The sequence below is a fragment of the Saccopteryx leptura genome, chromosome 9, assembly GCF_036850995.1.
Source record: "Saccopteryx leptura isolate mSacLep1 chromosome 9, mSacLep1_pri_phased_curated, whole genome shotgun sequence".
Taxonomy (NCBI): domain Eukaryota; kingdom Metazoa; phylum Chordata; class Mammalia; order Chiroptera; family Emballonuridae; genus Saccopteryx; species Saccopteryx leptura.
The window spans coordinates 51,502,986-51,529,958 of record NC_089511.1 but is presented as its reverse complement, the minus strand read 5'-3'; the positions used below and the strand labels follow the sequence as shown (position 1 = coordinate 51,529,958).

At 36.7% G+C, this 26,973-nt stretch overlaps 1 protein-coding gene and 1 pseudogene across 2 annotated transcripts in view; both read right to left on the bottom strand.

The window, feature by feature from the left end:
* PRKG1 (protein kinase cGMP-dependent 1) overlaps window positions 1–26,973 on the bottom strand; it is a 1,422,417-nt gene that overhangs the window by 505,359 nt on the left and 890,085 nt on the right. The window lies entirely within an intron of this gene.
* LOC136381277 (dolichyl pyrophosphate Man9GlcNAc2 alpha-1,3-glucosyltransferase-like) lies at window positions 4,129–6,536 on the bottom strand (annotated as a pseudogene).

Below are 26,973 nucleotides of genomic sequence, written 5' to 3'. Positions count from 1 at the left end.
AAATATTAAAAGCTGCTAGAGAAAAAAAGGCTATCACCTACAAAGGAGCCCCCATAAAGATGACATCTGACCTCTCAACAGAAACATGTGAGGCCAGAAGGGAATGGCAAGAAATATTCCACGTAATGCAGAACAGGAGCCTACAACCAAGACTACTCTATCCAACAAGGCTATTGTTTAAAATTGAAGGAGAAATAATAAACTTCCCAGACAAAAAAAAGTCAAGTAATTCACTACAACCAAACCAATGTTGCAAGAAATGCTAAGGGCCTGTTGTGAACAGACTAAAAAGGAGAAATAAAATAGCAAAAGAGGAATACAGCTTTAAAGATTAAAATGGCAATAAACAACTACCTATCAATAATAACCTTAAATGTAAATGGATTAAATGATCTGATCAAACGACACAGGGTTGCTTCATGGATAAGAAAACAAGACCCATACATATGCTGTCTATATGAGAGACACCTTAAAACAAAAGATATACATAGACAGAAAGTAAAAGGATGGAAAGAAAATATTTCATGCAAACAGAAATGAAAAAAAAGCTGGAGTAGCAATATTTATATCAGACAAAATGGACTTTAAAACAAAGGCTATAGTAAGATATAAAGAAGATCACTACATAATGATAAAGGGAGCAATTCAACAGGAAGTTATAATCATTATAAATATTTATGCATCTAATATAGGAGCACCTAAATATATAAAGCAGACTTGGATGAATATAAAGGATGAGATCAACAGCAATACTATAATAGTAGATTTCAATACCCACTAACATCACTAGATAGATCCTCAAGAAAAAAAATGAACAAAGAAACAACAGATTTAAAGGACACACAAGATCAGCTGGATTTAATAGATATCTTCAGAACCTGTCACCATAAAGCAGCAGATATACATTCTTTTCAAGTGCTCATGGTATAATCTCTAGCTTAGACCACATGCTAGGGCACAAAACGGTCTCAACAAATTTAAGATTGAAATCATATCAAGCATTTTCTCTGATCATAGTGGCATGAAACTAGAAATCAACCACAACAGAAAAAGTGAAAAATACTCAAACACTTGGAAACTAAATAGCATGTTATTAAATAACGAATGAGTTAACAATGAGATCAAAGAAGAAATAAAAAAAATCCTAGAAATGAATGATAATGAGCATACAACTCAAAATTTATGGGACACAGCATAAGCAGTTCTGAGAAATAAGTTCATACCATTACAGGCATACCTTAAGAAGCTAGAAAAAGCTCAAATAAACAACTTGACCCTGCATCTAAAAATTATACATCATAATCAAGTGGGATTTATTCTAGGGAGGCAAGGCTGGTACAATATTTGCAAATCAATCAATGTGATTCATCACATAAACAAAAGGAAGGAGAAAAACCACATGATAATACCAATAGATGCAGAAGAAGCATTTGATAAAATCCAGCACCCATTCATGATCAAAAGTCTCAGCAAAGTGGAATACAGGGAACATACCTTAACATGATAAAGGCCACCTATGACAAACCCACAGTCAACATCATACTCAATGGGCAAAAATTAAAAGCAATCCCCTTAAGGTCAGGAACAAGGCAGGGGGCCCCCTTTTACCACTCTTATTCAACATAGTCCTGGAAGTCCTATCCACAGCAATCAGACAAGAAGAAGAAATAAAAGGCATCCAAATTGGAAAAGAAGAAGTAAAATTATCATTATTTGCAGATGATATGATATTGCATACAGAAAACTCTAAAGTCTCAGTCAAAAAACTACTGGACCTGATAAATAAATTCAGCAAGGTGCAGGATATATATTATAAAATTAACTCAGAAATCAGAGGTATTTTTATATACAAACAATGAACTGTCAGAAATAGAAATTAAGGAAACAATCCCCTTCACTATTGCAACCAAAAAAATAAAGTACCTAGGAGTAAATTTAAGCAAGGAGATTAAAGACTTGTACTCGGAAAATTATAAATCATTGATATAAGAAATCAAGAAAGATACAAACAAGTGGAAGCATATACCGTGCTCATGGTTAGGAAGAATAAACATCATTAAAATGTCTATATTACTCAAAGCAATGTATAAATTCAATGCAATACCAATTAAAATACCAATGACATACTACAAAGATATAGATCACATATTACAAAAATTTATATGGAACCAAAAAAAGAACACGAACAGCCTCAGCAATCTTGAAAAGGAAGAATAAAGTAAGAGGTATCACACTTCCTGATAACAAGTTATACTACAAGGCCATTGTACACAAAATAGCCTGGTACTGGCATAAGAACAGGCATATAGATCAATGGAACAGAACAGAGAACCCAGAAATAAACCCACACCTTTATGGAAAACTGATATTTGACAAAGGAAGTAAGAGCATACAATGGAATAAAGAGAGCCTCTTTAACAAATGGTGTTGGGAAAATTGGACATCTACCTGCAAAAAAGTGAAACTAGACCACCAACTTACACCATTCACAAAAATAAACTCAAAATGGATAAAAGACTTAAATGTAAGCCATGAAACCATAAGCATCTTAGAAGAAAACATAGGCAGTAAGCTCTCTGACATCTCTCGCAGCAATATATTTGCCAATTTATCTTCATGGGCAAGTGAAATAAAAGATAGGATAAACAAATGGGATTATATCAAACTAAAAAGGTTTTGCACAGGTAAAGAAAATAAGACCATGATAAAAAGACAAACTACACAACAGGAGAACATATTTGACAATATGTCTGAGGGGTTAATAACCAAAATTTGGTTAATAACCAAAATTTATAAAGAATTTGTAAAACTCAACACCAGAAAGACAAACAATCCAATTAATAAGTGGGTAAAAGAATGAATAGACACTTCTTCAAAGAGGACATACAGATGGCCAATAGGCAGATGAAAAAATGCTCAACATCACTAATCATTAGAGAAATACAAATTAAAACCACAATGAGATATCACCTCCCACCAGTCAGAATGGCACTCATCAACAAAACAACACAGAATAAGTGCTGGCGAGGATGTGGAGTGTGTGCACCGCTGGTGGGAATGCAGACTGGTGCAGCCACTGTGGAAAACAGTATGGAGATTCCTCAAAAAAATTAAAAATGAAACTGCTTTTTGACCCAGCTATTCCACTTTTAGGAATATACTGCAAGAACACCATAGCACTGTTTCAAAAGTAGAAATGCAGCTCCATGTTTATGGCAGCATTGTTCACAATAGCGAAGATCTGGAAACAGCCTAAGTGTCCGTCAGTGGACGAGTGGATTAAAAAGCTTTGGTACATATATACTATGGTATACTACTCAGCCATAAGAAATGATGACATCGGATCATTTACAACAACATGGATGGACCTTGATAACATTATACTGAGTGAAATAAGTAAATCAGAAAAAACTAAGAACTATATGATTCCATACATAGGTGGGACATAAAAACAAGACTCAGAGAGATGGACAAGAAGGTGGTGGTTACGGTGGGGGGGAAGGTGGGGGGAGAGGGGGGCACAAAGAAAACCAGATAGAAGGTGATGGAAGACAATTTGACTTTGGCTGATAGGTATCAACATAATCAAACGTCAAAATAACCTTGAGATATTTTCTCTGAACATAGGTTCCCTGATTTATCAATGTCACCCCATTAAAATTAATAATAATAAAAAAGTTTAATGATTGAGATGTAATTTCTAAGAAATGAATTATAGATTATTTGCATTCTAAAACAAAGAACACTACAGTTAAATTGCAAAAATTTGTAATTTTCTTTAAAAAGAATGAGCTAAATTCTCACATTACATATACTGTATTTGTAGATCTTTTTCAAGACAACAAATTATAAACTACATTTCCCAAAGGGTGAATGTCATTTTACTTATCTTTCCATTTGAATAACTAAATATTAACAAAACTCCAATATGTCCTGACCAGTGAATAGTTACAAAATAAGACTCCCTTGGGCTTTGGTCCTCAAGTACTTTTATTTGTATAGAGAACAATAATTTTTCACCATTTCCTTTTTTATAATTCTCAAACTGGTAATTTCATTTATACATAGCAAAAAATTCACAAAACCTTTTAACACTGTTAATATTTTCATATTTGTTTGGGAGTATAGCTAGTTGATTTTCTTCTGATTTCTTCCACTTTGGGAATCCCACATGATCATAATGTTAAAAGTGTACGAAGATGAACTGGAATTTCAAGCAGAATACAAAACACATCCATATAAAAAATAAGCCTGAAATTTCTGAGGCGAATCCAGAGTTTCAGTCCTCAGGGTCAGAAGGACCATAGTGATTACTGACATAAGAAACAAATGTTGTATAATTCTAGGAAAAAATGTAAAAGATGGAAGATATTTTCTAAAAAAAATGGAAAAGGGTTAAGACTGTAGTTCTTATTCCAAGTCTTTTCAAATATTGAAAAGAAAGTTGCACAAGCTATTAAAAAGAAACCATCAGTGTCACAATTGTGGGCATTGAAAAGTCATCCTTCAGTAGAGGAGGTAGCATACTAAATGGTGACAAAGGTAAATACCAAGTAGACATAAAAGGGTTTTCACTTAAAACTAAGCAGACAGGTAATGATACCAAGAAAATGGACTTTCCATGTAAGTGAACATAAAATAAAAAGAATGACAGTGCGTAGATATCCAGAGTAGATCTGAATCCTTTGGGAGAAGGCTGAAGTATTAATTTGATACAAAGAGAAAGCAGGCTCAAAATTGTAAATCAAAAGCTGATTATTATCTGGATGTGATGTGGTAAAATACCCTTGATCTTCACAAAGACATTTATGGTACACCAAATATTGGCTTCTTTATCCTCAAATAATAATCCACGATCATCCTGAAAGAGCCTTCTAGAACCTGCAAGGTTTGTTCCTTTACTGTAAAGAATGTCAGCCAGCAGAGACGGAACAAAGCCACAACAGTACAAGCCAGCTTAGCGAACAACACAAACCCCTTTCCTTTGAGGCCTTTTTAAAAAACATTTGCCAAGTAAAGAGCAAAAGAATGACAAGGAGTGGTAAAGCCTCATCTGTTTATGATTTATAGCTAAGCAAAATGCCAGTGATCCTTGCAGGTTCCAGTGACAAGATATTCCAAGAACACCCCACAAAACAAAACCAAGACTCACAAAATTGTATTGAAAATGTCCACAGTCAATAAGAATAAGGCCCAGATACAGCAATATGCATAATGCGTTAGCAACCTTTTTCTTGGCCAATAAACAATAACAGTACAAAGACACTGCAGGTATTTAAATCTGCAAGTCAGCAATTAACACTGTTGTGTGCATGAAGAGCTTGTGCGCCTGGCTCTCCTATTTACATAAGGTATGGAGAGCAAGCCCATTTGAATTTATATAACCTTTACTACATATGTACATAAAAGACTATGAGAAGCTGTAAGAGGTGAGTAATCCAATTCTCAATACAGTAAATTGTTATTATTTACTGTTACATTGTGTAAATAAGTGTGTAAAATTTGTGTTATTTGATTTTGCTCACTTTTATTGTTAAAAATGGCTGCTGCCCATGTGAAATGGCTAATTACCTTCCTGCTTGGGAAGGGGCTTTGTTATGCTAAAGTGTGCTGGGGGAGGAGTTTTTGTTCTAAAAGGTTTTAAGAAGGAGGAGGAGGAGGCCAATTTTGCAGAAAAAGCAGCCAAGATGGCAGGGTGCTGAAGGAGAAGCCAGTTTGTACAGAGAGAAGGAGATGGGAAACAGAGAGGACTGAGCTAATGGGGGCCTTTGATTATAGGAAAACTGGGATGTGTCAGCAGCTTTGTGAGCACTGAATGAGTGGGTTTTAGAGCCCTTTGTGTTTGTCTACTGCCGGCCAGGTGAGAGGCTAGAATAAAATGTATGGCCCACTAGTTTTCAGCTTCACTGTTTCTCTACCATCTGTCCAAATCTAATGTAAACCTGCACCTGCTTGGCTGCGACAGTGACAGCCACAACTACTAGCCATACATGTTAAAATACCATTTCCAAAAACATGGATGGACTTTGAGAACATTATACCGAGGGAAATAAGTAAATCAGAAAAAGCTAAGAACTATATGATTTCACACATAAGTGGGATGTAAAACTGAGACTCATGAACATAGATAAAAGTGAAGTGGTTATCAGGGAAAGGGAGACTTCAGAAAGGAGGGTATGGGGCAGGAGTGGGGTAAGGGTGTAAAAAGGGACAAATATAAGGTGAGGGAAATTGATTTGACTTTGGGTGATGGGTACACCAAATAATCAACAGTTTAAATACTATAGAAATGTTTACCTGAAGCCTATGTACTGTTATTGATCAATGTCACCCTGTCAAATTAAATTTTCTAAATAAAATTTTAAAAAATACCAATGTTTGATTGGTAAATTAAAAGTAACTTCTTGACAGAGTCTCTGAGCTTCATAATCACCAAACACAGGGGGGTTTTCAGCACCTGAATAATTAAAAGAGACTGTCCACCATACTGTTACTTCTATTAAGACCATAGTTGTCACCAATTACCATTTCTCCATTGTTTTTTTCAAATTCAGGGAGAAAAAGAAACAGGACGAGTGCCTTAACACACAGTCACTTCTTCTCATGATCAAAGGACAGTATCATAGTTTTTTTTGTTTTTTTTTTTTTTTTTTGGAATTCATAGTTTGTGTGAGTTTTAAGCAATGCTTTGTTTCCCAAAAATTAAATTTTGATTTTTTTAACATTTATGAAGAAGTAGCCCCGCCCCTTGAGATTCGAGCCTGCAGCAGGTTCCAGGAAAGTACCGGCACTCGCTCCCCACCCCTACACCCGAGGAATGCCCCTCTGGACTTCTGTCTTAGCATGCTCGCTCCCACTTGTGGCTTAACACAGGTTTAGTAATTGTTACTAATGATTTCCTCCCATAGTTGATAGTATTGGATGATATTACAAAGAGCTTTTTAGAGATCACTTTAAAAGCAATTTTATAAATGATTACACTGTGCAGATAGCAATTATATTACAATAGAACCAGAAAGAATAAATAAGCCAACTTCCTAATATTAATGAATGTGAACCTCTGCCATGGGATAGAATTTAAAAATAGAGCATTGTATATTATGAAAAACAGCATAGTCTAACAACTCAGAAAATCACGAGCTCTGGAAAATTGTCAGATGGCCCCAAAAGGATTAGTATTTGAACACAATGTGAAGGATTGAGGGGGTAAAGAAATAATTTAGATAGGAGAGAGGTTATATCACAGGAGCATGGAAATTTGCAAAAACCCTGGAGGACATATAAAAAGAGTAGAAAATGATGGTTTAACTGGGTATAATATAAAAACCATCAAATCTGCTGTAGTGAATATCCTCAAGCCCTAACTCTCCCAGGAAGTCTTTGCACTCTTTTCCAAAGTGGTCACCACGTGATCACAGGTATTAAGGAATTTAATAGGTAGTACAGCAATGGATGTGGACCTGGGGAAAGCTGTTTATCAACACTGTGAGATTTTTACTATAATAACTTCAACAGCCATTACAAGTTTGAGGAGTTTGTGTGGTTCTGTGCACTTCTACTTACTGGGATTTGCTGGATCAAGGGAGAAATAAAACTGACCTAATACAACACGTTACCCATTTTTTATTATAAAAAATGCCAGAAACGAACTGAAACTGTGAAAGAATAAGATAATCAATATCCATATACTCACAACCTGTAGTCAATCATTGTTATTGCTTTATCAATTTTTCCATTTATATATGTAGTTATGTATACATGTGCATGTATATGTTTTATGAGTAAATGTGTATATATAATTAGAAAATAAGTTTTCTATATCACAATAATTTATACTTAGTCAACCTTGGATCTTCTAAGAATATATATACTCTTACATAATCAAATTATTGACACCTCAGAATATTAAAAATAATTCCTTAATATTACTATCAAATTTATATGCAAATTATCTTGAATGTCCCTAAAAAACCTTTTATAGATTTTTTTTCCTGTAACTGAAATTGATCAGGCTTTATGCAAGTTGTGGTCAGTAGCCCCAAATGGTTTCTGTCTCCTGGTCTTTATTTCCTTTTATAATCCTGTCATCTTAGCCTCTTGAGTATGAACTTGACTATTGAAATGTTTGTAAGGACAAGATTACAGTAGAAGTGACAGGATGTCACTTTTGAGATTGAGTTGTAAAAAAAGGCTATAGATTTCATTCACATTGGGCATTCTCTGCTCTGTTGAATCACTTACTCTGAGAGAAGCCAGCTGACAGGCTGTGTGTGAGGCAGTGCTGTGGAAATGCCCACACAACAAGGAGGCGGGACTTGCCAACAGCCATGTAAGTGAGCCTGGCAACTGTCTTTCATACTCCCCCTCCCCCAGATGACCATTCAGATGAGACTGCAGCCTAGTCAACAGCTTAACCGCAACCTCATAAGAGACCTTTAGCTAGAGGCACCTAGCTAAGCTGTACCTAAATTTCTTACCCACAGAAATTGTGAGATGATGTTAGTTATTTTACACAATTAAGCTTTGGTATGATTTGTTATACTGCAATAAGTAACTAATTCACATTTAATTTGCTAACATATCCCTTTAGGTGCTTTTCATCTTGAACAGTCCCTTGAACATTTTTTTTCACTACATTAATATATTGAAGTGACTAGGCCAGTTTTCTCAGTGAATGCCTACATTATATTATATCTATTTGTCTGATTCTTTTCTTGTAGTGTGATTTAACTTGTTCCAATATTTTTGTATTTTCTATAAACTGAAAGTTATGTAGTAAGACTTCACTGGATTAAAGTTTAACATTGTTGGGAAAAAAACTTTACATATGATGCTATATGTACCTCTTATCACATCACATCAAGATCTATAAGATGTCCAGTTGTCCCACTATGGGTGATGCTAACTTTAATGCTTTATATAAGTTGTGAGCACCATTTTGCTATTGTAAAGGCTCTTCCAATTAGCAAGTAATTTCCTAACATACCTTTGAATTCTGTGTACTCTTTACTCAGTAATTCATGGAGAACCCACCTGTTTGAAGACAAGCCCCAACACCAGTGAGCCAGTCAAATAGCTCCTTGCTCAAGAAGTCATAATCAATAGCATAAAATATTTCTGATACTTTCATAGAAGTAGTATACAATATCTGGTGAAACATACTTATCTGGTGAAGAATAATAACTCTTCCTGTAATAAATATGTGAAGGTTAATTATAGTAAAGTTTTTGGTAATCTAAGCTTCTGAACTAATTTGGAAATTTGAGCTCTTTTGACAACTTGCTGCCATTTATTCTATCTATAGGTATTAAATATGCACACATTAAACACATTCAGTATAAGAGTAAAATGAGATGTCATCACTGACTCTTCCAATAATTCAGATATATACTCTCTATACGATGAGAAGTAGTTAACCATAGACTCAAAGTCTAACATTACCATCATATTGCAGGCTCTTATCACAAACAAAAAGTTTTTCCAGTACCCAGAGAAAACCTATGATCCTTCAGGCGTATTATTGTCTAATTAGATATCATAATTTGATTCCAAACTTTCTTAACTTTTCCAGAAATTAAAAAAGAAAATGAAAAATTCAACATTAAAAAAATAGACTTACCTGAGAAAGCATCAGCTTTTTATTCCACCAGACACTTTTATTAGTTAGGTATAAGTAATAAGGCAGATAATGTAATCAGTGACATATATAATATATAATGTGATCAGTTTTACTCTTTGAATGCAATTAACTATGTATGAATAGTTAATTATTACAATCTCCCTTTACATGTTAAAATAGGGTCTTCAATTCTAATCTTCTAGAAATAGTAGCCACTGTTGTTCAATGATAACATGCATCTACACTCATGAGTTAATAAGCCCAAGTTGGAATTTAGTGAATCACTACCTCTAGCAATTAAGAGTAAAAATCATAATATTATCTGTTCTTCACTGAAGGATCTTCAAGAAAGGTAATCACATGTTTCACAGAACCATTCCCGTCTCCAAAAGCCCTTCCTGAAGCAAGTTATTCTGATATTTAGCTATGACTGATATTCAGGAAAGTTAGATGTTGTTATATTTGGTTTAACTTTCTTTTCTTTCTTTCTTTCTTTTTTTTTTTTTTTTTTTTTTTGAAAGAGAGAGAGTCAGAGAGAGGGATAGATAGGGACAGCCAGACAGGGAGAGAGAGAGATGAAAAGCATCAATTCTTCATTGAGGCATCTTAGTTGTTTGTTGATTGCTTGCTCACTGATTGCTTTCTCATATTTGCCTTGACACAGGGCTACAGCAGAGCAAGTGATCTGTTGCTCAAGCCAGCAACCTGGGCTCAAGCCAGCGACCAGAGGGTCATGTCTATGATTCCACGCTCAAGCCTGTGACTCTGCGCTCAAGCTGGTGAGCCTGTGCTCAAGCCAGATGAGTCCTAGCTTAAGCCAGCAACCTCGGGCTTTCAAACCTGGGTCCTCCATGTCCTAGTCTGATGCTCTATCTAATGCGTCACCGCCTGGTCAGGCTATATTCAGTTTAACTTTCTCTATGAATGAAAGTTAGCTAAAAATACTGCAAAAAAATGATATTTAATCTTGCAAGTCTTTTTCATAATTTCTATTTTTTTACTTGTATGATAACCCTGTCATTTGGTGAGGGTGTATGGAAATAATTGTGTAGGATCAAGGAAATTGAAAAATTGGGGCAAATATCCACATGCTGAAATTAAAAAAATAGAAAAATGGGATTTTGGGGGATTTTGCCCTGAATACTTTAGAAAAGTCTGCTTTGTGGATGTACTCTGAATGCTTATAAACAAACTAAAATAGTTCATCAGTCATCACTGTAAAAACTAATTATTTCCCTTGGTGTTAATGGACTGTAAATACAGAGTCTGGCTCTCAGCACCACTTCTGTTGTTTATTTCCTCCTCAGGGGAAACTAAACTAAATTTGGTGCTGCAAGTTTGTTCAATTATCTTTCTTGCAACCAACAAAAAGAGTGGGATTCTTTCTTATCCTGTCCATTTTGCTATATTTTAATAAGATGAAAGTGACTTCTCAAATAATGCAATTTCTTTTTTTGATGATTAACACGTAGAAAATACAAAAAGAGACAGCTTTCTTTTGTCTTCTTTCTTCTTTTTCTGGGAAGCAAGAACTCTGGCTCTCTTGGTTCCATCATTCCAGAAGGAACCTCCTTCCCAGGGACACAGAAGCCACCATGGTCAGGGTTCATTTATCCTTTGCAGCAATCCCCTTTTTTCAAATGAGAAAGGCCTCGGAGTTTATCTTGCTGATATGAACACTAAATGGGTCTCCATTTTGGCCAGTTTTGAAGGTGTAAGTACTTAAGAAAGCTCTACTAAAATCGAGAGTTCTTGCTGTCAGTTTAACCTTCATCAGCACTTCTACAAATGCCTGCAACGCTAGCTATATTTAATTGAAAGATTCTTCATTTCCAAAGGGAGCAGTTAATTGATATTTTTCTTTTGATAAATATTTTATTCAAACAGAATCTTAATAATTTACATAAGGGGTAAAGTCCAGAGAAAGTTATATTGGTTTATTGTAGCAAGCTATTAGCCTCTCTGTTAAGAGTTTTTAAAAGCTTCATTTAGAGTAACATGCTGTGGGACTATTCTCATACTCAGTCTAAATTGTTCTATCCTATCTATAATGTCACAGACATTGTTAAATATGCCACTACAACCTAATCATGGTGTCTACCACATTTTCTCTATCTACTAGCTTGTTAAACTCACCCAAGAAAAGAGATGATGAGATAGAGAATTCATGATGGCTCCTGAAAATATCACTTCCCATAATTCTCAACTCTTTACTACACTGTTCTAGAACTGTGCCCCTGAATGAGCATCAAATTGACAAATGCTTTTTATGGAACCCACCTGTTTCCTCTTTTATCTCTTATTTCTCATCCTTCTTCCAATTGCTGAAAAATTACCAAAAAAAAAAAAAAAAAAAAAAAGGTCAGACTTAGAACCTTCAATATTGAGATTTCAGGGGTGGGGTAGATTTGAGCCCTAATTACTAACCTGGCTTTGTCTCCTGTTTTCTCCACAGGCCAATCCCGCTTACACTCTACTGCTGGATTAATTTTTAAAATGTATAGCTAAATGTTCTGACACGTTCTCAAGAACTTTTTTTAAATAATTTCCCATTTTTTATTTTATTTTTAATTTTTATTTATTTATTCATTTTAGAGAAGAGGGAGGGGGAGAGAGAGAGAGAGAGAGAGAGAGAGAGAGAGAGAGAAGGGGGAAAGCATAAAGCATCAACTCCCATAAGTGCCTTGACCGGGCAAGCCCAGGGTTTTGAACCAGCGACCTCAGCATTCCAGGTTGACGCTTGATCCACTGTGCCACCACGGGTCAGGCCTCAAGAACTTTTAATATCTTCCTATCACCTACCAAATTACGATCAAATTACTCACTTTGGTATTTCCAAGGGAATTATTAGAATAGGAATTTGGGATGAAGAGAAATGTTATCAGGCAGCCATTGCAGACAAGTGAAAATGCCAAAGCAAACCCTGGGTGATGCTGTAAAGTCATTATTAACTATTATTAACCAACTGCATTATCCCACCTCTATCCTTTTCCTTAGGCAGACCATTTATTTGCTTAGGTTGTTCTTATCTCAGTTCCTGTGAAAATTCAATGTCAAATTCTAGGTTGATTTTCCTGTTCAGTTAAAATATCTACTGCACTTTGCCTTCTCAAAGCATTAGTTTCAATTTTACAGTACAGAATTTTGGGTCTTGCTTTCTTATTCTTCAAAGATCAAACAACAGAAAGAAAGGAAAGAGTTTGGCAGAACCTGAATATGACAACAATCATGCAGGTGTGACTTAGTGATTTCCAAAATCTAAAGCCACTTAGTTGGTCTGTATTTAATTTACCTAAGAAAATTTTTCTCTGTACAAAAAACATGCATATGTGTCCCACTCACAACTAGTTTTGACTATTTACAATATCATCAACTGAGATCATAGTTATATCAACCTATTGTTAAAAATCATAGTATGTCAGTAATCTTGTGGTTTGGAGTAGAAAGAAAAACCATTACTATGAAGAAAAAAAATATGTTGGTTCTACAAATTAAAGCCTCAAGGACTTGGAAAAAGTCATCTTTTTAAATTATAATTGCTGCCAAAATAATTTCAAACATTGAATACCTTAACTTTCACAATGTTAACTTTAATCCACTGATATGAACATTTACATATATATTTGACAAAAGCCCTACCTAGATTCACAAAAGACAGGGGACAGTTTATAATATCAAAACAAAAAATGATAAGACAAAGAAAAACTAAAAATCAAAATTAAATTTTCCAAAAAAAAAAAAAAAAAGAATGCATTACAGGACTGTTGGCACTAAAGTTATGCAACAGATCATTAAATTTAGAACTAATTTTCTCTCAACCAAGGCAATGATGGAAATGTAGTTCTCAATATCTGAATAACTGAAGTATTTTTTATGAGATGTGACAAATACTTTCCCAGCATGGAAACTTAGAATGTATCACATAAATGTAAAGATTCTAGAAAATATAACTAACAATTTATCTGAATACAATTCTTATAAAAATTAGAGATGGCTACTTAAGAGTATTTCAACATTTTTATGGAATGCTAACATAGTCCAGGCATGTTACACATTCCAAGATAGAATTTAAAAGACAGAAAAAAATGGATAACCAACACTGAGCTTTTACCCTGTCTCTCTGGAACATCAAAATGTTTAAGGACACTTTCAACAATTTCTAGATAAAGTAAATTCATGGATGAATTATCTGGCATGTGTCAGAAGTGCCAAGAATTGATATTGCCGAGTGGAGAGGTACACTGAAATTTTGTATATTTGATATGAAAGCAGTTGAAATAACCTTCCACTGAGAAAACTTGGAAGCTTCATAGTCTGTGTTAAAATCAGCTGCCTGAGTTTGAAATTAGCTGTTAATTCAAGGTTATAACTTGGTACTTGGAAGTGATTTCACTATTAATTTTAGACTACAAGTCACACTGAAGAAAAGAATTTATTGTTTAATAAATTCCCATTGGTTTTTTTTTTCTATAAGCATGGACCTTTCCACTAAAAAACTACTATTTCTTCAAACCTTTCAAATAAAAAAAAAAAAACAAAAATTCAGTGAAAAAATAACCTAAAATTGCAGTGAAATACATAAGTAAAGCCCGCTTTTATCTAAAACACAATGCAAAGGCACAGGAAAAATAAACAAACAATAAAAGAGGTGGGTTTTTTTTTTTCCTTTTCCATAACAGTCAGCTTCTATTAACTTTACAAAGGATAAAAAAATATATTTTTATCTTTTAATGAGGTTTTGGTATTAGCCTTTCTCCTTAGAAGGACATACTTTATTTTCATATCTCTAATAAAGTCTAACTTATAAGGGTTTTGTTGTTGTTCTCATTTTATTTAGTTTTAATTTAAAAGTGCTTTCAATTTATTTTTTATTTTTTTTATTTTTTTATTTTTGAGAGAGAGAGAGAGAGAGAAAGGGACAGACAAGGACATAAAGACAGAAAGAGAGAGAAATGAGAAGCATCAATTCTTCATTGCAGCACCTTATTTATTCATTGATTGCCTTCTCATATGTGTCTAGACCTGAGGGCTTTAGCCAAGCCAGTGACCTCTTGTTCAAACCAGCAACCTTGGGCTTCAAGCCAGCAACATTTGGGCTTAAAGCCAGTGACTTTTGGGCTCAAGCCAGCAACCTTGGGCTTCAAGCCAGCAACCTTTGGGCTTCAAGCCAGCAACCTTTGGGCTCAAGCCAGCAACCTTTGGGCTCAAGCCAGCAGTCCTGTGTTTGAGGTGGTGAGCCCACACTCAAGCTGACAACCTTGGAATTTCAAACCTGGGTCCTCTGCATCCCAGGCTGACACTCTATTCACTGCTCCACCACCTGGTCAAGCTGAAGTTTCTAGTTTTAGGGCCCCTTCACACTCATAAATGTTATTGAGGAACTCAAAGAACTTTTGTTCATATAGGTTATATCTATCTATGTTTACTATATTAGATATTAAAAGTGAAAATAATTTTAAAACACAAAAATATATAAGCCTCTGTAAAATTCTACTGTATCCCTGTGAAAAAATAAGAATAAAAAAAGTAAATAACAGCTTAGCATTATTATGAAAATAATTCTGACTTCATGGATCCCCCTAAGGAGTGTCAGGAATGCCCAGAGATACCCATATCATACTTTGAGAACCACCAGTTTAAAGCAATTACCAGTAACAAAGGAAAAATCAGCCACAAGCAAAGTATACATGAAACAAAAAATTCTCTGCACTCCGGGCATGCACACACTCTATAAAGTTGTTCCCTGGAGAGAGGATACTAGCCTAACTCGCAGAACAAGGAAAGATAAAGGGAACTGGCTACACTGTAACAATGCAGTCATCAGCCCCCAGATTATTTTCTACATCTTAATTCTAGACCTGGGCAAACTTCACTCTAAGCTAGATGATTTCAAAAACCAGGAGAAACTGGTGGCACATGGAGCACCTGGGGGACAGGCTTTTGTGAAAGGGGTATTAGTAATTCCATCAGCAATTGATGATTTTATTATAATCTGTGTGGCATTGTTGGACAAATTAGTTTGTAAAATTTGTGTTCTTTGACTTTGCTCACTTTTATTGTTAAAAATGGCCGCTGCCCACGAGAATGGTGATGCCAGGTGAAACTATTAATGACCTTCTCGCTTGGGAAGGGGCTTTGTTATGCTAATGTGTGCTGGAGGAGGGATTTCACTCCAAGAAAAGTTTGTGAGGAAGAAAGAGAAGGAAGAGAGCAAAGCTGGCAGGGTGCTGAAGAAGAAGCCAGGTCGTGCAGAGAGGAGAAGGGAGAAGGTGTGCAGATGGGGAACCAGAGGTGACTGAGCTGGTGGGGGCCTTTGATTCTAGAAAAACCCAGATGTGTCAGTAGCTTTGTGAGTGCTGAATGAGTGGGTCTTGGAGCCCTGTGTGCTTTTACTCACAGCTGGGTGCAAGGCTAGAATGAAGAAATGGCCCACCAGTTTTTGGCTCCGCAGCTTCATTACCGTCTGTCCAAATCTAATGTGAACCTGCAACTGCCTGCCTGTGATGGCTGTGACTACTGGCCATACAGGCATGTAGATCCCTTACAATAGAGATGTTCTATATAAATTATATAAGACAATCCATGGGACTGACAAAATAAATAATACTAATTCTATTTATTTATTTATTTTTATTTACTTTTTCTAAAAATCATATTGTCTATATATATTTAACTCAGTAGTGCATATATTTTATTAAGGAATGCAGGGAGAGAGAAAGAGAGAGAGAGAGAAGAATGCTAAAAAAAATGTCTTAATGGGTAGACATTCAAAATGATTTGGAGACTATGGTATATTCTATTTTATTACAATGTTTTAGCCAAACAAAATTTAAAAGATTTAAAACTACCAAATGTTGATGAGGATCTGGATCAAATTTCTTTCCTATTGTTGGTGGGGGGTATAAATTGGTTCAACCACTTTGTAAAATTACATGACACTATCTATAAAAGTTAAATAAATATGTGCCTCCACTATGACTCAAAAATTTTACCCCAAAGTATATACTCAAAAGAAATGAAGGCAGACATTCACCAAAAGATATGATCAAGAATGTTTCTAATGCTTTATTTATAAAAGCTCAAAACTGGAAAGAACTCAAATGACCACTGTCATTAAAATGGATAACTAAATTGTGGCTTATTTATACAATGAAATGCCACAGAACAATAAAAAAGAATAAACTATTGATACGCACAGCAAAAGAGACGACTCTCCCAGACAAAAGGTTGAGCAAAAGGAACCAGACACAGGAGAATATGAAGTTGAAAAACAGGCAAAATGAATCTATGATGACAGAACTCAGCATAATGGTGGTTATCTCTGGCAGAGGAGATTAATTGGGAGGAGGAACAGGAAAGCCTATAAAGAAATTGGAAATAGCCTGACCAGGTGGTGGTGCAGTGGATAGAGCATTGGACTGGGATGCCGAGGACCCAGGTTCGAGACCCCGAGGTCACCAGCTTGAGCGCGGGCTCATCTGGTTTGAGCAAAAGCTCACTAGCTTGGACCCAAGGTCTCTGGCTTCAGCAAGGGGTCACTCAGTCTGCTGAAGGCCCACGGTCAAGGCACATATGAGAAAGCAATCAATGAACAACTAAGGTGTCGCAATGCTCAATGAAAAACTGATGATTGATGCTTCTCATCTCTCTGTTCCTGTCTGTCTATCCCTGTCTATCCCTCTCTCTGACTCTCTCTCTGTCTCTGTAAAAAAAAAAAAAAAAAAAAAAAAAAGAACAAAGAACATGAGAAAGTTAAAAATGGTAACAATAAAGAATGAATTTCAAAACATAAAAAAAAAAACAAAAAGGAAATTGGAAATATCCCATATCTTGACCTGGGTGTTGGTTACATGGCTATATAGACATTGAAGCATGCAGTGATTCTTACTTTTAAGCTTTGTGTACTTTACAGTGCCTATGATACACTGCAATAAAAAAAATTGTTTTAAAACATATTACACAAATTAGGAAGTGTTCAACTTAATTTTTATTCCATCAAAACTACAGATCTGTGGAAACCTGCTTTATGAACCCAAAAACCCAACGTGGAAAACATGCGGAAGCCCAACCCACAAGCTTACCTTTATAAAGCTGTACATCAGCCTCACTACTTTCGCTTCAGACCCTCAGGCTGACTACTTCCCACTGTCTGAGCATAATGTGATTAGCACCCACACTGAATTCCCAGCAAGTGCATGTGAGTAGTTTATAGTTACGTTAACTTCGTTATAATGGTCTTTCTTCTTACATCTATCCAATGCCCTGGTCTCGCAGAACTGAATCCTTAAAACTCAAGTAGAGAAGTAAATGGTGGCATCACAAATCAGCAAAGAGAAGTTCAGAAAGATTTAGTATAAAATAACATAGAAAGATGCAATGTTACATTAACAAGAATATTAAAAAGTGTGTATGCATCATGACCACAATTAGGTAAAGTTACACATAAATAGATAAATACTATGAGTAAGATCCTCAAATGCTGACAGCAGGTATCTTTGGAATATGACACTATAATAATTTTCTTTCCCAGTTTTAGAATTTCTATAAAATGTATGCTTTATTAATGTATAGAAGTTAAAATAAAATAATTATGAAAAGCTGTTATTTTTTTTAAAAACCTACTTGAAACTCTTATAATGATGTCACCTACACCTAAATTTTCATGATTATGATGCACTTAATTCTCAGTAATCACTAACTTATTCTTGATTGCAATTTTCCTCAAGTCACGGCTTTTTCCTGGTATATCAAGATCTTTAGCTAAAATGATATTCCAACGTGGTTCAGTCACTAAAGCTAATTTTTATGTGTTAATATGTGTAACAAAACCTGATTTTCTGTCTTAACCACAGACCCTCAGCTTCACATGCAGTCCAGGCTGGTTCCTGTGTGCCTGGGAGGCCAGCATGACTCATGTTCCTGGTGTGCATTCTGGCTCTTTCATTGACATCCCATTCCAGCCACAGGGTCACTTACTCCTCTAGGAGAGTCACATACTGTCCTCTCCTGGGACCCCAGAACAATAGGCAGTAAACACTTTGTTTATTTTATCACACTCAACTTCAACTGACTCTGGAGAGACCAAATTAACAGGGATAGGCGGCAGCAACACAGGAGCCAGGCCAGACTAGATTAGAAGTATTGAGTTTAAAAAAAAAAAAAAAAAAAAAAAGAAGTATAGAGTTTGGTTAATGAAAAGATTGAGGTATACAGAAACAGACATAATGGAGCTTGGTGACAAACCTAGTATTAAAGGGAGGTATGAAAGTATTAAAGTATTTTTTAATACTTTATTAAAGTATTAAAAAAGTTCTTTGTTTTTAAATGATTTTTAAAACCTCAAGATTCCTTTTATATACAACAACACACATGTACATACTCTATGGATCTTACTCTATGAATGCTGGAATTTCCAGAGAACAAACATCCAGATCTTGAGATAGACCAAGCATCTGGCTCAGAAAAATAATATTTCAAAAAAAATGTCAGCCCGAGTCTTGAAGTAGTACAGGTATAACCTATAGTATTACTGTATAATTGTAAATTCCAAAATCTGCTTTGAATAATTCTATCTTAATTTGAGTTCAAGAGCCTTCTTTAGTATAAATAAATGTTGCCAGACACTCTTCAGAAAGGAGAGAGTAAGGTGCGCTGATATCGAAGGCTACCTGTGGAGTGGGCTTACCTGTTGGATAGGCTGGAAGTATGTTTTCATATTTTAATCCAGGCAATATTGGAAAAAGATTAAAAATAACAGCAAAAATCTATTACTTTTCAATCTCCCCTGCCTGCTACATCAGAACAGAATTTCCACAAACAGTGCTAGTTCTCACAGGGTTCAGGGTAGGTATAAACATAAGAATTGTAATTTCTAACAATTCAGAATTCTCTGAGATCAAAGTCTTTGTATTTTAACATGTTTCCTTTATTACCTTAAATCTTGGTTATGTTTGTGTTAGATTTACTTGTGGATTTAATTTCTTTCCAAAAAAATAAATAAATAAAGCAAATAAATCCATCTTCCACCGCAACTTTGATTTATCTCTGTTTGCACAAAAAAGACATAAGGAGTTTTTTTCCAAACATGGAATGCAATGTTTACCCACTAGACTCTATCCAGTCAACTGGTAAAACAGAATTCATTTAATTCCTTGACAAATATGAGTAATTTTAAACTCTCTATATGTACTTATAGGGTAACTGAAGTTGTAATGCTTAATTGGAATCCTTCTCGGGTTTAGCATAAATATTCTATTTATCATATACATACAAAGTAAATTTTAAAATGACATGATTTTTACATTTCAAAGAAAAAAATTCTCCATTTTTAAATGATTTTTAAAACCTCAAGATTCCTTTTATATACATCAACACACATGTACATACTAATTAACAAATAACTTTTTTAATCGTTGAAATATATTTAAAAAATGAATTTACCAAGAACTGTGTTGGTCATTATTTATACTTGTAATAAATTTTTCACATGTTCACCAAATGAAACTTTTATTCTAAAAAAGGAATTGATAAATACTGATCTGTTGATCTTCTGACATTACCCTGAGGTAATTAAGAGTACAAGGACTTTGGACTTGGGTCTGGTTTTGAATATAGCTGTGTGATGCAGAGAATGTTGCTCATTTTTGTAACTGCAGTTACCTGTATTTCCCTATGTATAAGATGCACCTTTTTTGAAAAATTTTGAGTCTAAAAACTGGGTGCGTCTCATACAGTAGCTGTAGATTTTTTTACTTGCATTTCGGCTTTTGTGCTCTCTTTTCTGCACTCATTGTTGAAGACAGTGATTCGTCATTAGACACAGGTGAGGACAAGCTAATAATGAATAGGAGTACTAACAGTGATGAGTTGTATGAATATTATGGTGAATAAAACTTGAGTTCAATAACTTTATCTAATACAGTATTTTTCAAATTTCAAGCCCCAAAATTAAGGTGCGTTTTATACATGAAAAAAAAACAAACAAACAGTATCTCTTCACTAAATCCAACTTCTTCTAAGGGTCTTGTCCAAAGTGAGATCATTTGTGTAAAGCAGCAGGTGCAGGCCATTTTATTTTTGTTTCCTTGATGATTTCTGCAAGGAAGACACTTGCAGAAATGTCTTCTGAAAGTGTAGTTAGCACTGAGCCTGTATTTCCGGCACCACACATCCTGCCAGGTGCTCCCTCTAAGGGCTTCCCTTTTCAGTGTGCACCTTCCCTGAACCCTAAGCAGAAAATGCCACTGCCTGGTTTGAAGGTAGCCAGACTGCTATACTACCAGATCCTACGCTTAAAAGTCCATGTTGGTAAGCCAGGGCTGGTTGGCTCAGTGGTACAGCATCAACCTGGCGTGTATGTCCTGGATTCAATTCCCGGTCAGGGCACACAGGAGAAGCAACCATCTGCTTATCTACCCCCCTTCCCATTTCCCTCTCTCTCTCTCTTTGCCACAGCCCACCCAAGGCTCCACTGGAGCAAGTTGGCCCGGGTACTCCATGGCCTCACCTCAGGCGCTAGATGGCTCCAGTTGCAATGGAGCAAGGGCCCCAGATGGGCACAGCATCTCCCCCTAGTGAGCTTGTGGGGTGGATCCCAATTGGACACATGTAGGAGTATGTTGCTCTGCCTCTTCCCCCTTATCACTTTTTTTTTTTTTTTGTATTTTTCTGAAGTTGGAAACGGGGAGGCAGTCAGACAGACTCCCACATGTGCCCGACCAGGATCCACCCGGCACGCCCACCAGGGGGCAATGCTCTGCCCATCTGGGGCATCGCTCTGTTGCAACCAGAGCCATTCTAGCGCCTGAGGCAGAGGCCATGGAGCCATCCTCAGCGCCTGGGCCAACCTTGCTCCAATGGAGCCTTGGTTGCAGGAGGGGAAGAGAGAGACAGAGAGAGAGGAGAGGGGGAGGGGTGGAGAAGCAGATGGGCGCCTCTCCTGTGTGCCCTGGCTGGGAATTGAACCTGGGACTCCTGCACGCCAGGCCGATGCTCTACCACTGAGCCAACCGGCCAGGGCCCCCTTATCACTTAAGATTTTTTTAAAAAACCTAACCAGGCAGTGGCACAGTGGATAAAGCATCAGACTGGGATGTGGAGGACCTGGTTCAAGACCCCGAGGTCACCAGCTTGAGCACAGGCTCATCTGGTTTGGGCAAAGCTCACCAGCTTGGACCCAAGGTCGCTGGCTCCAGCAAGGGGTTACTCGGTCTGCTGTAGCCCCACCATCAAGGCACATGTGAGAAAGCAATCAATGAACAACTAAGGTGTTGCAATGAAAAACTGACGATTGATGCTTCTTATCTCTCTCCATTCCTTTCTGTCCCTATCTATCTCTCTATCTCTCTGATTCTCTGTCTCTGTAAAAAAATAAAATAAAAATCCACTTTGGTAAACTCATATTGGAAAATAAATTATGACTAACTTTATTCCAACATGTAAAAAAATAAAATTCTAAAAATCCTAAAAACAGAACCTGTGATAAACATTCCACCTGTTTCATGCTTTTTCCAAATGAACTATCTGGTATACAGTCCTCTTCCCAGGACAGATCATTGTACAAGCTTAAGGCACAAGTTTTGTCTAAATCATTCTGACGTTTACTTTTGTCCCTCATAACATTTCCTCACTCCCACTCCAGATTCTCAGACTGAGTGTAAGTAGGTTTCTGTAACAATCAGAGAAATCTAAGTTGCCAGGATCTGACAAGCCTAGCTTAATTTCTTTAATAGCTTGTGAATTCCTTCTGAACTTGTTCATTACAGAATAAGTTCCTTATAGAAAAAAACTCCCTCTATGATACACTAATCCTTTGCATGCAAAACACTTTACAAAGATAGGATTGTAAGCAGGCTCCTGATATAGAAATGAAATAAGCCTCACCACAGGAACAATTTATAAGGTTCAAAGCTACAGTAACAAAATAGAGTAATATTAAAATGCTTCCTCACACTGCTTTGGCTTTTAAAAGGATGTTGAGAAAGCATCCTTAGGCTTATGATGAGGAAAAGTTAGCCTATGATCTCCACAGGGACTCACCCCTCCAAGCCCAGACCCAGGGAAAGGCAGCAGCAATGTATTTAAGTCCCTTAGCTGGGGACCTGTTTTCTCCGGGACCAAAGAGGATTTATCTATGTGAGATTCAGAACTTAATATAAATGGGAGATTTTAACCACAAATACCATAAATCTGGTATCTTATTATTTGGAAGGATTAGAAAGAATTAACATGTATAGAGGTGAGTGCGCCTATATCTGAATGCATAGATAAATCATTTTTTAAAAATCAATATACAATTATGCAAATATCAGAGATTATATTGTCATTCATCAACAAAAAAATCAATATGGGGACATTTGTGCAAATGCTAGATGACAACATAAAATTAATGGCCACTTTTTAGTCTGCTTCTCGTGTCATCTCTAATGAGAATGGATCAGCTCCCAAAATGGACTGTGAGCTGGCAGACCTGAAAATTGGGTGAGAAAGTGCCTCTTTATTTATTCTTCACATTATTTCCCCTTAGAATGAAAAGATGCCAGCTTTGTTAAGCTTGATTCTAATGCAGTTTTCAGAGTCTTCTAGAAAAGCTCTATTAAAGCACAAAGCTTAAGTGCTTAATAGATCTTATTTTTTGAAAATTAAAAAATGATATAAAATCCCTAAAACTATGCTCAGGTATGCCTTATTTTGCCATCTCTCCCTATAAATTACATGAGATAAATATCTGTGCCAAGCAGAATCATAATTTTGATTTTTCATAAATGCAATCTCAATAATTCATTTAGACTACATAGTTGTCTCTTACATAATGTGTGTACCTAAAGTAGCATGTTGATTTCTTCCGGGTAAAGTACAACAAAGGTATTCAGTCAGGAAATGTCCAAATGGTCCAATACCTTAAAAGAGATCACAGAACACAGCCCAAGCAAGAACGGGTCCTGCTGAAAGACCACCAGCTGTGCCTGAGGAGCTCAGAACAGGAGGGTAGGATGGAGCCTGGAGCCACAGACAAAGACACCTGAATGTCTGATACCAGAAGACACTGATCCTGAGCTTTTGATCATTACATAACTATTATGAAAGTAACGGTGCGTGGTTGCATACAGGCGGTGTAGCTTTCCAAACAACTGAAGGCCCCTCCACTGAGCCTATGCAATTCTAAGACATTTCCCACTTTCATCCATCACTATTTAAAAAAGGTAGCCTGACCTGTGGTGGCGCAGTGGATAAAGCATTGACCTGGAAATGCTGAGGTCGCCGGTTCAAAACCCTGGGCTTGCCTGGTCAAGGCACATATGGGAGTTGATGCTTCCTTCTCCTCCCCCTGTTCTCTCTCCATCTCTCCCTCCCGCTCTCTCTCCCCTCTCTCTCTAATAAAAATGAATAAACAAAATCTAAAAATGGTGACAGTTTTTTTACTATTACTGAATATTTCTGAGAACATTGTTCCTGGGGGTAAGAGAGTGAAATGAAGAAAAAGATTACTGAGGCTTGGGGAAAGGCTCTATTAGAGAAAAAAATATAGTGAAGGAGAAACCCAGGTACACCCAGGACAAAGTCAACCAATTGTCCAAATTACCAAGCAGAGTAAACACCAAGTTGTTAAAGAGGTGGCAATATACAGGGACTATGTGGGTATCCAGCAGTTACTGAGGCAGGGTAGGGTCGAGTCTAAGAGTACCAGTCTGGAGCCACTTATGCTCAATAAATGTTTGTTAGTATTACTTTTTTATTTCTAGCTCTAATCCCTCATGGTGGGAGGGTACCCTATTTTTTTTTCCTATTTTTGATTATAGAAAGTCAGCTTAATTTTAATAAAACTTGCCTAAGGTTACATACCTATAAATGGTGAAGCCTAAATTTAAACCCAGACACTCTTCCTATCAATAAATTATACAAACACTTACAATGTTTATAATATGTTTTCTATCTTTATCTTGTGTCATATACATCAGTGATTCTCCAGGAGTGATCCCCAACCCAGCAGCTAGAGCATCAGCTGAGAACTTGTTAAACATTCTCGAGCCCTACCTTACACTTGTTATTTAAAAGGGAAGCTGTGTACAGTTCATTTTTTCTATGGAGGACACAACTTTAGCAGGAGCATTACAGAATTACCTAGAGGAATTATGAAACACTGAAACACGTGCTTAGCCAACATCCTGGAGAATTTTACCACGGAGCTTTTGAACAAAAGAGACTTGACATACTAGGATAACAGCATTTCAGTTTTACCTGGGAGCAGAGAGCTGAATCATTATATTATCAATTTTCTTTGTGACTTTAGGCAACTCCCATTACCAATAGGCTGCAGTCCTCTCATTAGTGAAATGAGTGAGCTCTCATGATCCTCACAACTTCGTATTCTACTCAGTTAACTCTAAATCTCTACCTGACTATACTTTCATAAATATGATGTAAAAAAAAATATCTAAGGAATAAGGTGACCTATTGGATTAAGTTATAAGAAAATGAAATTCTTTGCAAATTGAAGCCGAGGAGATACTTGCAAAGGGTTAAGAAATTTCATTATTCCAAGACTGAAAATAAAAACACATAGAATATAAGGGGAAAAAAATCCATATAATATCAAATTAATAATAGAAGTAGGTTTTCTCTCTGGAGAGCAGAAAACATTACAAACCCATTCTCACGTGAAGTTTACTATGGTGAGGAGCTTCCATTAGGATACAAACTATTAACTTCAGTCCATGTGTGGTAGAATGCTAAGACTGGGAATTCAGAAATCTGAGATCTAGTCAAAGTTCTGTTTTTCTTTTTTTTTTTCTTCTCTTTTTTGTATTTTTCAGAAGCTGGAAACGGGGAGAGACAGTCAGACAGACTCCCGCATGCGCCGACCGGGATCCACCCGGCACGCCCACCAGGGGCGACGCTCTGCCCACCAGGGGGTGATGCTCTGCCCCTCCGGGGTGTCGCTCTGCCGCGACCAGAGCCACTCTAGCGCCTGGGGCAGAGGCCAAGGAGCCATCCCCAGCGCCCGGGCCATCCTTGCTCCAATGGAGCCTTGGCTGTCGGAGGGGAAGAGAGAGACAGAGAGGAAGGAGGAGGTGGGGGTGGAGAAGCAAATGGGCACTTCTCCTATGTGCCCAGGCCAGGAATCGAACCCGGGTCCCCCACACGCCAGGCCGACACTCTACCGCTGAGCCAACCGGCCAGGGCCAAAGTTCTGTTTTTAACTAAGTGTGAGCTTATTTTTGCCTCTCTGAGACTCAGCTGCTTCATGTGCACAAAGATTAAACAATATCACGTCTGATGTTTTCCTATGTAGAAACTTGTTTAATCCATGATGAAGTGTCAGACACCAGAGGTGAAGGTTCATCATGGGCCCTTGCTAGCGGCAAGTGTGGCCAGAGCTACCAAATAAGAAAAATGTCAAGCATTCAAAGAGAAGTTGCAGGAAAACTTGTTCTAAGTATAGATTCGACTGTCAGCAGAAGTCATAAAGCCAACCCACAGTGAAATTATTCTCATGGTAAGGCCATTCTGATATCAAAATTAGATCATGAAGTTTTTCATAATAAAATCATACTTTTTATTCAGGGACATCACTTTTCTAATATACTCAAGTAAGCATATTTAATTCTATGTCGGGTGTGTAGACAAGTATTATTGTTTTGGAGAATAAAGGAAAAGGACAAACAAAATTTGGAGCTTACTCTCTAGAGATGGCAATAAGAAGTTTGAACACTTTACACAGCTTGCAAATGCAGCCGGGTGTTCAGCAGGGGAACCGAGGCAGAGCGGGCATCTCCACAGCAGCCTCGTAACCTACCAAGGGCCCACTCCCCACCTTCACTACTTGCCTGTGGATGGTGCTCAGGCCCTCACAGGGGGCCAATGGCTTTTTGGCCTTCGTTATAAATTAATATCCCGTGATCAGGGATTCCGGGAGAAGACCCATGCTTCTGCTAAGGAAGGTTAAACCACATGACTGATAGCTTTAAATTTTAAAAAATGCCTCCATGTTCATTAATGGCTGGAGAGTCAGCTGTGAACCAAACAAAAACCTTCAAAACCTCCAAACTTTAAAATTCTGTTTGTGGAGAATACAGTGAGAAAATTGGTGGCTAATACTATCAATGCCTCTTTCAACTCAGGGAAGGGAATCAGAAATTTAAAATTGTCTTGACAGACATTTGATTTAAATTTTTTTTTTCTGCCACTGCGGGCGTACTTGGTGCTCTATGTCACAGAGCACTAGGGAATGGATCCATTTAAAAGGAGAGAAATCTCGTGGGAAGCAAGCATGGAGCCCATAAAAAAAAGGCAAGACCATTATGTGAATGGAGCAATGAGGGAATAAGGAAGAAGATAGAGAATGAGATGAATCA